Raw genomic sequence first — 13,560 nt, forward strand, 5'->3', positions numbered from 1 at the left:
GACTCAGTCTCAAAAAAAAAAAAAAAAAAAAAAAAACCCAAAAACGGAAAACCAACCAAGTGTGATTGGTCAAATCCCCAGGGTACATTTGGCCATGTCTGGAATCACTTTTGGTTGTCGCAACTTGAAAGAGGAGAGTGCTACTGGCACTTAGTGGGTAAAGGCCAGGGATGCTGCCAAACATCCTACAATGCACAGAAGAGTCCCACACAACAAAGAACTATCTGGTACGAAATATCAATTGTGCCAAGGCTGAGGTCCCTGGGGTAGATGAGGAAGGGAAGAGCACCATGTGAATGCTGCAGTAAATTGTGCTAAATAATGAAGTGCCAGTCTCCCAGTTCTTATAACCTCTAAAGTGTCTCTCCCTCTCTCTTTTTCCTGTGCTCACACTCACTTTCTCAGATTGCATTACATGTGAACTTCATCCAAATGACCTAATTCATGGGGAAATTGTGTTAAAAAAAATTGGGGGGGCAGGCAGTGTCATTTCTGGGGCTAAGTAGACAAGTCTATTAAGCTTCTGCAAAAAAAAAAAAAAGTTTATTCACTCATTAACGTTAGGAACAAAGGCAGCTGGTAGCATGGGATAAACCTAAAGGGTTATAACCCACTTCCATGGGAGACAAAATGAAGGTGTAGGTTCCAGTGGGAAACTAATCCTTAGAGAAGACACTAAGTGCAGAAATAAAACATGTAAGCATGTGGTGCTGCTGGGGGCTCCACCAGGACACTCTACAGTATCGTAGCATTTGATATGAGTCTGATGAAAATTTTTATTGAACAAAATCAAAGGTGTATTTTATTTTTACTCTAAATATTTCCATAGGGGATTTGAGTGGCTTTCAATGAAAAGCACATTAAAACAGGGTAATATAAAAGAAACCAGACAGACGAATCACAAAAAGGAAGAAGCAAAACCATTGACTGTACAGACAAAAAGGTGTTGTGACAGATAAGAATATTGGGTTCAGAACTTCTTGCAGCCAGGTTGAAAAGGCATCACTAAAACTCCAGTTCTTTTTATCAAAACAAGTGCAGAACAGGTCCCCATATGGAGCAGTCTTTTCGACACTGAATTCCTAAGGAAATTTCTCACGTTGGACTGTGGATAGAGACATAGAGTCACAGAGGGATTGTTTTTAAGCATCATTTTTTATTTCAGCCTGATTCTTGGTTGTTCTTGGAATGTTCTTCTTAAAACCCAAGAGCATGACACCAATTCAATGAAACTTGGTGATGTAAAGGTGTCCAGCACTGTGAGATAAGAGTCACCCAGTGGTGTACTTGACAGGCACAGCAATGTCCTTATGATGTCAATGGGGACCTCTGGGTCCACTGAAACCTTAGATAAGATAGGCTTAGACTCCCTGAAACAGTGTAAGATCTCCAGAAATTTCCACAGAAGCCTGAGGAGCGTATGTGTTCGTGGTCTCCTTTAGTTTTTGCCATCTGCTTTTCCAGTTCAGTTTAGAGATTATGATCTCACTACTCCACACTGTAAGATGCCATATTATTCCATGGCTGTAAGATGCCGTATTCCATGTGAAACAGCTCCAATTACACACGCACACACGCACACACACACACTCAACAGCACACTAACATGCTATGTCATTAGGCATTACCTTTGATTCAAAAAGTCCTTTGTCCCTTGGAACATTTCTCCTCTGGACTCCATGCAGTCCCAGACTTCACTCCGTCTCACAGATCATTCCCTTCCTTCTCTGCATCCTTTCCTTTTTTATCACCAACTCCCTTGAAGAAGTAAATCCACTTTGTATTTCCTCACCCCTAGCACCCTAGCCATTCGTCTCACTCCCTTCTGAATGTCAGACATCCTTTCTTTCCTGCAAAGTTTCATCTTCTCCCACAAACAGACTTTCAGGATATTTTCTTAGAGAAATTCCAGGCCACACTATGCAGATAATGAATTCTTCACCTCGTCACTATCAATCCAATGGTTCTCAAATAGTAGTACCCAGTGCTAATGGTGGGAAGCAAAAAATTCCTCAAGGAATGAAGTGTCTTCATATTTTGACTTATTCAGAATCCTTGCTCCATCAAACCACATGTTTTCCTGCCTATCTGATGCATCACCTCCTGCTGCTTCTATTTGACAGGGACTACCCAATGGTTCACGTGTGGCAGGGCCCCTGTGCCCTGTGTGAGCATTCACCCTGAAGGCATGCTCATGGGACTCATCCAATGGATGTTTTTAAGTCCAACAACCTTCTCAACTTTTTTCTTATCAAATTCAATTAACACATCACTGGACTTAGTTTTTATGTTCTCATATCCATAGTTTTTTATAAAATTTAAAACAATATCTTCATTGTAAAATGTAAATCATTATGTGCTTAATACATATAATTATACATTCTAAATAACCACTTTCTCTATTTACACATACAGGAGTAAAAATAGTCAATGTTATTCATATAACCACGCATTTTTTAAAACTACTGGGGGTAGGTGACTGATTTTACAGATATTAAAAATTAACTTTTGTTCCTTTGAACTATATGTTATATATAAAATTTCGGTGCCACCAAAGACATTGCACTTGAATATAAAATTTTCTTTTTAATTCTCAGTAAGGCAAGTTACTTCTATAGAAGGGTGAGCCCTTACAGATGGAGCAATGGTGAGCGCACATCTGGACAAGGGAGGAAAAGGGATTCTTATCCCTGACGCACGTGGCCCCTGCTGCTGTGTTGTTCCCCTGTTGGCTAGGGTTAGACTGCACAGGCTAAACTAATTCTGATTAGCTAATTTAAAGAGAGTGATGGGGTGAGTGCTTTGGCAGGAAAAAAATGGTTATGCAGGGTGGAGAATAATGAGTCAGGGTGGAGCAGGTGATTGGAATGAGTCAGGGTGGAGTAGGTAATCGGAATGAATCGGGGTGGAGTAGGTAATAGAAAAAGGAAGTTAAGTTTAAAAGTAGAAGGCAAAGAATTGAACATACTGACATATTAATTGTTTGAAGAGAAATTCAGAATTCATATTTAACATATATGTTATTTTTATAACTTCTAATAGTAACAGCCATATCCAGATGTAGTTAGAAGCAATAATGTAAAGGATGCAATCCACACCCTGTGCTTATCTAGATTTTTTTTTTACTTAAGAATATCAAAAACTTGCATCAAAAAGTATATTTTTCTCTGATGAGAGCCCAGAACCCACTCTTTAGATGAGAGAACCCAGTATTGCTCCCCCTTATTTTCCCTCTCCATATTCAATGCCTTCCAGAAAAGTTAAGACTCCAAATTAAATTTGAAATTATTCTCTGAATCCTTTTTCCAAAAGGTCCTTGTTATTTTCTTATTTAAGATATAAACCCAAGGTGTTCTACTTCAAGAAAAGAGATCTGTAATTTTTTTTTTTTTTTTTTTTTTTTTAGCTGAACCCAGCACCATGATCTGGTGACTATATTGGGAAGGATTCTGGAATATTGCTCTAAGCAAATTCAGGAGTAAGTATAGGATACACTGCCTACACGCATTTGGGGCTCATTCCAAAGGTTGCCTGGAGAAAAACACCAGGTTAGAATTATGTAAATAACTAACACCTGGAGTTTTCTGCCACTCTCATTAGATCCAGGTAAAACTGCTGTGACTCCACCTCATCAACCCTAAAATCCATAAAGGTCTGGCCGGGCGCGGTGGCTCACGCCTGTAATCCCAGAACTTTGGGAGGCCGAGGCGGGTGGATCATGAGGTCAGGAGATGGAGACCATCCTGGCTAACACGGTGAAACCCCGTATCTACTAAAGAAATACAAAAAAATTAGCCGGGCATGGTGGTGGGCGCCTGTAGTCCCAGCTACTCGGGAGGCTGAGGCAGGAGAATGGCGTGAACCCAGGAGGCAGAGCTTGCAGTGAGCCGAGATCGCACCACTGCACTCCAGCCTGGGCGACAGAATGAGACTCCCTCTCAAAAAAAAAAAAAAAAAAAAATGTCTGGGTCTTTTCCCCTAGATCTCTGCAAATCCTGAGGGGACCTCCAGGTTTCACAGATGGAGTTCCCCTTGATGCTCCCAGGATCAACATCTGGGGGAGAATAAAGGAAACGGGACTGGGAAGAGGATGACGTTGGGCTGCGAGGAGATAATCTCAACGCAGGTCTCAGACAATCCCACAGGGAGTTCTGGGGCGGAATGGCCGTGCACAGTTACACCAGGTTGGGGTGTAACCGCTATACCTTTATAATAGAGCTGATCTTTCTACCCCTACATTGACCAGTCTGTGGATGTGGTCTGCCCTCACGAACGCATTCCACCAAGATAGCTCTCTCCAGCAGAGGACAACTGTCCTGATAAGGAAACTGGGCTCTCAGCTGTGGGCCACAAATCCTCCCAGCCCCTGAGGGATGAGTGTCTCAGCACGGAAAAAAGGATCTGGGCAGAGCCCTGTGGTGTCCACCCCACAGCCTGGAGGAGCACTTAGCTCCTCCGCCACCTCCTCTTTTTCCCCTTCTCCTTTCTTCTCCTGCTCCCCCATGGGCTCCTCCTTTAGCACAAACTGCTTCCATTCTACACCACATTGCCCTGGGGCAAAACACAGCTCCTTCTTCACTGTGCCTAAGAAACCCACTCACATCAAGTACTTTTGTGTTTCATTCAATCTCCTCAAAAGGGGAGGAAGGTGTGCCGCATCCTGGAGCATGGAGCCCTCTCTCGTTTCCCTAGCATCATACTCTTCCCCTCCTCCTTTCTATTCCTCCTCTCCATTCTGGATGCTGGAAGAATCTCCAAATTTCTTCTTAAGCAAGGTGAAAAAATGAGTTGGCTTTCCCCAGATTTTTTTTCCAAATCCTGAAAACCTACATAGCCCACAAGAAAAAGAACACAAGACTTGCCTATAAAAGAATTCACCTTTCATAGAAAACACTTGAAATTTAAAGTGCTGGAGTGATTTTCCTGTTTCCTATAGATTGAAAAAAGAGACAGGGGGCTTCAAATAATCATAATCCAAATATTTTTTGAGGCCCCAAGCAATTCTTTTTTCCTATTGTGAAAAATTGTCAAGTCATGAAAACATAAGCACACAATCAGTATTGTTCCATGACCAAACTTGTCATGAAGTTATCCTGACCTAAATACATACTCAGATCATTCATTTTAACTTTCCATGTACAAACCTGAACAAAAGGAAGATCCATCTATCTGTCTTCTGTATTGACACAACTGGCTCTCTTAAAACTCTCTCCTCCCTAGCCTTCATGGATACTACACTATTCTGGATTTCTGCCAACATTCAGCCCACTCACATCTCCCCTTGTTTTGTACCTCTTCTGTCTCCTGCTTACCTGATGTAGGTGAGTACCAACACTAAGGAAGGAAGAAAAGGTATGTAGCTTAAACCCTCCCTGACTAAACAGCCTGGTGAAGACACTCCTGCCATCAATGGTTGACTCAAGTGCCACCCAGACTGTTAGCACTCGACACTGAGTTCTTCCCTCATCCCCTGCCCTCACTGACACTGCTGGACCGAGAGACCTGAGGGTGGGTTTATGGTGACAGCCCCAGAATTTTCCCCAAAACCTGCTGGCTTGTTTGTAGCATCAATTCCATGTTCAGCTGCTGGGCAACCAAAAAATAACAAACGAGCTCTCCAAAACACATTTGTTACCAAGAAGGAAAGGACAAGTTAAAAAATGATAATGATGAGAGTGCATTCTGGACACAATGGGAAAGTCATGACAGTTGCTGTTGGTGTCAGCCTACTGCCTGCCTCTGCACTGGGCTCTTGGCCTTCCTTCCTGTGGCCTCTTTCCCCACATCTCTTCACTAACCAAAGAGGTAACTCTTGGCTAATCTCTTACTTACCACAAAACTTAATTTCATAAATCTTCCCCCCTGTCTCTTACTTACCATAAAACTTAATTTCATAAATCTTCCCCCGTCTCTTATCAAGTCAGATTTCAGTTATGTCAAAAGGCTCAAATAAACCTTCATATGTTATAAATTTTAGGAAAAGAAAAGTCCTGGGTAAGGTCTTCTCCAACACCCTTATTTTACAGATGAAGTAAAATAAGTCCAATAAGACACCAAGTCCCCAGTAGGTGAACCCAGGCATAGAGGAAGGTTTTCTGCTTTAACACAGGACAACGCTTTAAGAGCAGCAGACCTTTAGAAATAGAATCCCAACTCTTAAATATCAGACAGAGAGGAGAGAACTTTGGAGCAGAAGATATTTCTAGGGCTCTTAAAATCACACGTTAGGCCAGCCCTGAGAATAGAAAAAGGCAATTAAAAGAAATGACAAATCACCCCCACCCAGGGGATCTGAAAAAGGGGAAAAGGGGAAGGTAGATCTGCAAGTAATTAGGAAGGAGAGGCTTAAAGGTTCATGCAGAAGCCGCTGTAATAAGCCATCCCAGCTCAGTAGCAGCTTGTCCTATTTAATTCTTCACAGTAATAATGCCTACTTGCCTCCAGGGGTTACACCTTCCAGCTAGAGAGACACTGAGCAAAGCAAAGGGCCTGTGGCAGCGAGGAATCCAGTCTGCTTCTACCGCAGTGCTTCCCAAACTCTAAAAGCATTCAATACACTTCACCTGGGAATCTTGTGAGGCTGCTGATTCCGTTAGTAAGTCTAGGACAGAGCCTAAGAGTGTGTATTTCTTACAAGCTGCCAGGAGATTCTCTTGTTGCTGATCCGTGGGCCACACTTAAAGTAGTGAGGATCCAGTACATGAGGTCAGAGTTCAGCCAGAGTTTAAACTCAAATCTCCCACTCCTAGGCATGTAAACCACATGGTCTCACCTCAGAAGTATTTCCTATATGTGAGAGTTATGCCAGAATAAAACTTGGGGAGATTTTGCTCAAAACATGACTTTTATTATTTTGGTATGGTGATTATTTTTGAAATATCATTTAGACTGCTTGAGAACAATAACAGAAATTCAAAACACTAAAAGTGTTCAAGCAAGAAGGCACTTCCAAACCACAAACCAAGCTACTATGCCTATTTCAACACTGGTGCTAGGGTTTCTGTAAGATCACTCTGAGTCATCAAACATCTCCAAAGCATCTTTAGCTCTGTCCTTGCCATTTAACTTGATATTGCTTTGAGGAACAAGGTGCAATTTCTTGTCTGTAAATGAGAATGCTCGGACTTTTGTGCAGATTCAAAGACTCAGTCTGCGCAGCAACCCACAATCTCAGGCAGACTGTCAATTTAAAGATGGAGGGACAGAGCCATTATATCTCTTTCAGACTTTTATCTTCTCTCAAATGCATATGGATGCACAGCAAGCAAACCGCAATGCCACACTTGCCTGGTCATTGAATATCGTGCAGTGTACTTCTTAATTAAAACCAGCATCACAAATACGATTGCTTAAGTGCCAAAAACCTGGCCCGCTTAATGACCAATCAGAGAACTACATGATCGTTCAATCTATTCAGAACATTTTTTTTTCCCTGAGGTAAATATAGTTAAGCTGTAAATATTCTTACTGTTTTCCATCAAGTGTGTTTTTTCTTAAAATACTGCTTCCTTTTCAGCATCAAAAATTCAATTTCACTTTTGTCATCAGAAATTAACGTATGTTATAATAATTTATTACATTTTAAAATCTGGAATTTGTAGCAATGCTGGGGATTAAGGAATAATTTGAGTGAACGACACATACAGTGTTGCCTAGTAACACAGGCTGATCTGTACAAAGCCATAAATTGCAAAATTTCATAGCAGCATAAAAACTTTTGCTGGCACTTAAGCGTATTTTTCCCTGATTGAAACAGAATTCATGCAACAATTACAACCACATGACAAAAGCTGGTAATGATTAGCCTTCAAGAGCCGCTGTTGTTTCTGACAGTTCCAAAGCTGTTTTTGTTTGTTTCAGGAAAGAAAGTATCAAATCCTTCACTTACTAGTCTCACTGAAAAGACAGGGTTGAGCCTGTTAATTAGCCAGTGCCAGCATTGTAACTGCAGCTCCCAGTGAAGAATGGAAGAGTTATGTAATAATTTCCAATTCCTATTAATTTGTGTCAACCAAAACCAGCTCCATATGTACCTATACACACTTTACAGGGCAGCTCTCTTATTATGTAAAATAAAGGTAGAAACACATAAGAAATACAAATGTGTCTGCAACTATCATTGAGAAAAGAACTTCATGAAGATGAAAGCTGAGAGCCAGGAAGTTTGTTTTCTTTTGTTATAACAAATATCTTAAGGAGCTATCTTAAGATATCTTCAATAGTTACAGTTCTTGAAGTAAAATTACAAAATATAGTTGCTAAAGAGCCCAAAGGAAAATTATATTCACATTGAATTCAAAATAGCTTGCTGAATAATATCCTATAGCCAGCCCAAAGAAAATATGAGTTTGTGGAAATAATACTTTATCACACTCTGATATACACTACACACAGAGAGAGATAAAATAAATGAGTGTTTCACTGATGGGATACTGGGTGATTTTCTCTGACAAACACATAAGTTTCTATGAATAGATTCACCAGTGTGAAGGGATTCATACTATAGCTCAAGGAAATTGAGAAATAAATGCTTTGATCCTTTCATAAACTTTTCATTCTTCTAGCTATAGCGTGAATAAAAAACACTTATAAAAATTTAATAGGTAATGTGGGCACAAAAGAATATATTGTGAAACACAAAGGAAGACTTCTATATTCAGGTTTAGTCTTTCAATCAATTTTGTGGCTGAGCTTCCTGGTGTACATTTCGATAAATCCTAATTTACTTTCGGTCAAGCATCATAATGTCAAACTTCTGGTTTGATTTCTCAGAATCCCCCACCCCTAACACAGCTACAGCAAGATACTTGGAAAGATCCAGATGCCACCAGAGGAAATGGAACAAGATTACACAGAAAGCAGAAGTGGATGTCTAAAAATAGAATAAAAACGGATAAGGGAATCCACCTAATCCCCAAATCCCACGTCCAAGAAACACCATCTGCACATCACACAACACTTAGAATGCCTGGAAATGGTCCCAAAATATCATGAGCCCACAATTTAGTGATGGTCAGGCCATGAAAAAGTTGATTAGCCTCCCTGAGTCTCAGTTTCCTCCTCCATACAATTGGGAGATTGGATTTGATGAGTTCTAAAATTTCTAACAGCTCCAAGGTGTTATAACTAAATCCTTCCACTGCTCTATAAGAAAGTCTTCATGGCTTTCCACTCTGTCATTTTACTTATAAGCAACGGAAAGGAAACCAGCAGTCAGGCTGAGAAATTAAAATTGGTTGAGGTATGACATGCTTTACCGATATTGAATGTCACATCACAAAATGAGTCCTACATAATTACTTAGCACAGTGCTTGACGTATAGTGGACACTCACCAAAAACCACCTCCCACTGCTGCCCCTCCTCCACACACACATAACCTCCATACATGTTTCGCTGTTTGCCCTCCCTTGTGGAGTACGCTTCTATGATTATGAGTGCCAATTATGAACGCTGAAAGTAACAAGTCTGAAAAACCTGTTCGGAATATGGCAGTACATTGCCTGGATTATGTGCACACTTAGAGTGACAATTTAGCCACTAATTTCTGATTACATTTTAAGGCTGATCAACTTAGATATTTTGAAAAGAAGTTGACATTTGTCAAATAAGTCCTAATGAGAAGTGAAGCATGTTTTTGTATACTGTGTTAGAAAGCAATAGAAACACTAAATTCTTGAATGATCATTAAATTAATTAGATGGATTATGAGTACTTTATGTTTTGTTCAAACTAATTCATTCTATAAAAAGGCTACAAAACATGGATTCAATACCCTACTGAAAAGAAGAGAAGCTTGAGAGTAATGGAAGCTCTGAGCACCTTTCTACAAATAGCCCAAGAAAAAAATAAACAGATTTATCAAATTGCTGCTTATTTGTGGATAATGAGAATTTTTAAACAATACAGATTCTAAAATACCTTGGAATCCAACTTACAAGGGATGTGAAGGACCTCTTCAAAGAGAACTACAAACCACTACTCAAGGAAATAAGAGAGGACACTAACAAAGGGAAAAACATGTGATCCTCATGGATAGGAAGAATCAATATTGTGAAAATGGCCACACTGCCCAAAGTAATTTACGGATTCAATGCTATCTACATCAAGCTATCATTGACTTTCTTCACAGAATTGGAAAAAAAACTACTTTAAATTTCATATGGAACCAAAAAAGAGCCCGCATAGACAAGACAATCCTAAGCAAAAAGAACAAAGCTGGAGGCATCATATTACCTGACTTCAAACTACATTACAAGGCTACAGTAACAAAAACAGCATGGTACTGATACCAAAACAGATATATAGACCAATGGAACAGAACGGGGTCCTCAGAAATAAAACCACACATCTACAACCATCTGATCTTTGACAAACCTGAGAAAAACAAGAAATGGGGAAACGATTCCCTATTTAATAAATGGTGTTGGGAAAACTGTCTAGCCATAGGCAGAAAGCTGAAACTGGATCCCTTCCTTACACCTTATATAAAAGTTAACTCAGGATGGATTAAAGACTTCAATGTAAAACCTAAAACCATAAAAACCCTAGAAGAAAACCTACACAATACCATTCAGGACATAGGCATGGGCAAGGACTTCATGACTATTACACCAAAAGCAATGGCAACAAAAGCCAAAATAGATAAGTGGGATCTAATTAAACTACAGAGCTTCTGCACAGCTAAAGAAACTGTCATCAGAGTGAACAGGCAACCTACAGAATGGGAGAAAATTTTTGCAATCTATCCATCTGAAAAAGGGCTAATATCCAGAATCTACAAAGAACTTAAACAAATTTACAAGAAAAAACAAACAATGCCATCAAAAAGTAGGTGAAGGATATGAACAGACACTTCTCAAAAGAAGACATTTGTGCAGCCAACAAACGTATGAAAAAATGCTCATCATCACTGGTCATTAGAGAAATGCAAATCAAAACCACAATGAGATACCATCTCACACCAGTTAGAATGGCGATCATTAAAAAGTCAGGAAACAACAGATGCTGGAAGGGTGTGGAGAAATAGGAATGTTTTTACACTGTTGGTGGGAGTGTAAATTAGTTCAACCATTGTGGAAGACAGTGTGGTGATTTTTCAAGGATCTAGAACTAGAAATACCATTTGACCCAGCAATCCCATTACCAGGTATATTCACAAAGGATTATAAATCATTCTACTGTAAAGATACATGAACACATATGTTTATTGCAGCACTATTCACAATAGCAAAGAGTTCGAACCAACCCAAATGCCCATCAATAATAGACTGGATAAAAAAACTGTGACATATATATGCCATGGAATACCATGCAGTTATAAAAAAGATGAGTTCATGTCCTTTGCAGGGACATGGATGAAGCTGGAAACCATCATTCTCAGCAAACTAACAAAAGAACAGAAAATCAAGCACCACAAGTTCTCACTCATAAGTGGGAGCTGAACAATGAGAACACATGGACACAGGGAGGAGAACATCACACACCGGGGCCTGTCAGAGGGTCAGGGGAGGGATAGCATTAGGAGAAATACCTAATGTAGATGATGGGTTGATGGGTGCAACAAGCCACCATGGCATGTGTATACCTATGTAACAAACCTGCACGTTCTGTACATGTACCCCAGAACTTAAAGTATAATTTAAAAATACAGATTCTCTGAAGTAATTTTCTAAAACGTATTACTTGAAATTTCCAAAAACTTCTTAAAGATGAATATTGTATAACCATCAATAACAAAACTAGGAATTCTAAACTATATGGTTATCAGACTTTTATGTAAATTATGTTATCTCCTAAACTAACCAACATTACTGAAGTGCTTTAGGCATATCATTACAAAATGTAATGCACTTTTATTAAAAGTCCCTGGACTTAATTGAAAGGTGAAAAATGTGGTAAATCTGTCTTTAAAAAAAAAAAGTATTCGATCCTTCAACCTCATGACTTAGGAGTAAGTTCTGGGTATCCAAAATTGGGGGAGTTTGGCTTCTTAATCAAAAAAGGGCAAGTTCTGAATTAATTTTTGTCTTATCTACAATGTTATTTCATTTCCAAAGGAATAAATAATATTTTAATTATACTTAAAACAGCTTTATTTTAACTATCTTTAGCATTTCGGAGGGGGTGAGGCTCTCCCCATTTATATGAATAATGTTAGATATATAAATTGCCTGATGTAAAAGTTTGAAGAGGACCAGCTTTCTAAAATGTACTTGAAAGCAGCAAATGTTCAAATAATGTACTTTTCTAAGAGGAATGCATTAGAAGTGCTCTACCTTTTAAACAAGATGCAACAGACAGTATCATTATCACCTGTTAGTCTAGAATTTGTAATGGAAGAACTAATAAAAGGTAACTTAGTGAAGAGGGAGGAAAAATCAAGCATGAGTTTGTTTTTTTCTTCTACTAGAAATAATGACTTTCTACAATCTCATGGAACACTGGAAAGTGGTTTTCAACTTGGAGACATAGAAAGTAAAATAGGTCAACGTCCACTGCATCTATTTTCAATTACTGAGACATATAGTCCTTAAGCAGCCAGAGTCAGCCAGAATTGTCTAAGATCTGGGCTCCATAATGAAAATATCTTATAGTAAAATGTATTCCCCACAGGTTAAAATGCAAAATGAGAACCCAACTTTTTATTACTCGTTAAATGAAATGTGCAGTCTTTTTCCCCTTTTAAGGTCAAGTATACAGTATTTTGGAAAACAAACCATAAAAACATGATTAGAGAGAACAGAGGAAGTCATTATTTTCTCCAGTCATAAAGAATGTAGCATCATTCTATCAATCTAATGTATCTTTGTAACGGCAGTGGCAGCATGTGGCAGTGCTTAAATTGCAAATACAGTATTTAAGAAAAAGCACGGATTGAAAGAGCACTCACATGAGCTGGAAAATAGCCACATGGATTATAATATTTTTATAAATTCCATTTCCTTTTCAAAGCACCACTTAACATTATATATTGCTATATTATCTACCTACACAGAAATAATAAACTCATCAGGCCAAAATTCATAAAGTAAATCCAAGTGTACATAATTAATGGTCAATGAAGATAGACCCCATATTGTGATATATGGTGAATGTAAAATCGGTGCAGAAATATTGAACCTGAATCTATACATGTATATAAATAACATCCCTTGATTTGGTTTGCCTTTTTGGAAACATTTATAACACAAAATTTGAAGATAGTAAGATGCATCTTCTCAATGTTAACATCAGGACAGAATTCACGCAAAAGCTTATCACAAAGGCAAATATTTCAGAGCATGTGGCTTTTACAAAGCACAACTTTATTGCTGAGACAATTCCAACCCAGTGTCAGTTTTTCAGCAACAGTTGCTATCTATCTGTCATATTTAGGGCAGTTATACTTTCAATATGCTCCACTAGAGGCAGCTGGATAAACTTGAAAGCATTTTTAAAAACATGTTTAGGAAAGTAAAGGAAATGACCTGTAACATGGTAAACACACCATATTGTACATGAGATTCTCACTACTCTAGCTTTATCAAGTCAGGATATCTAGGATGGAATGAATGTTTAA

Source organism: Gorilla gorilla, chromosome 2 (genome assembly GCF_029281585.2).
Source record: "Gorilla gorilla gorilla isolate KB3781 chromosome 2, NHGRI_mGorGor1-v2.1_pri, whole genome shotgun sequence".
Lineage (NCBI taxonomy): Eukaryota > Metazoa > Chordata > Mammalia > Primates > Hominidae > Gorilla > Gorilla gorilla.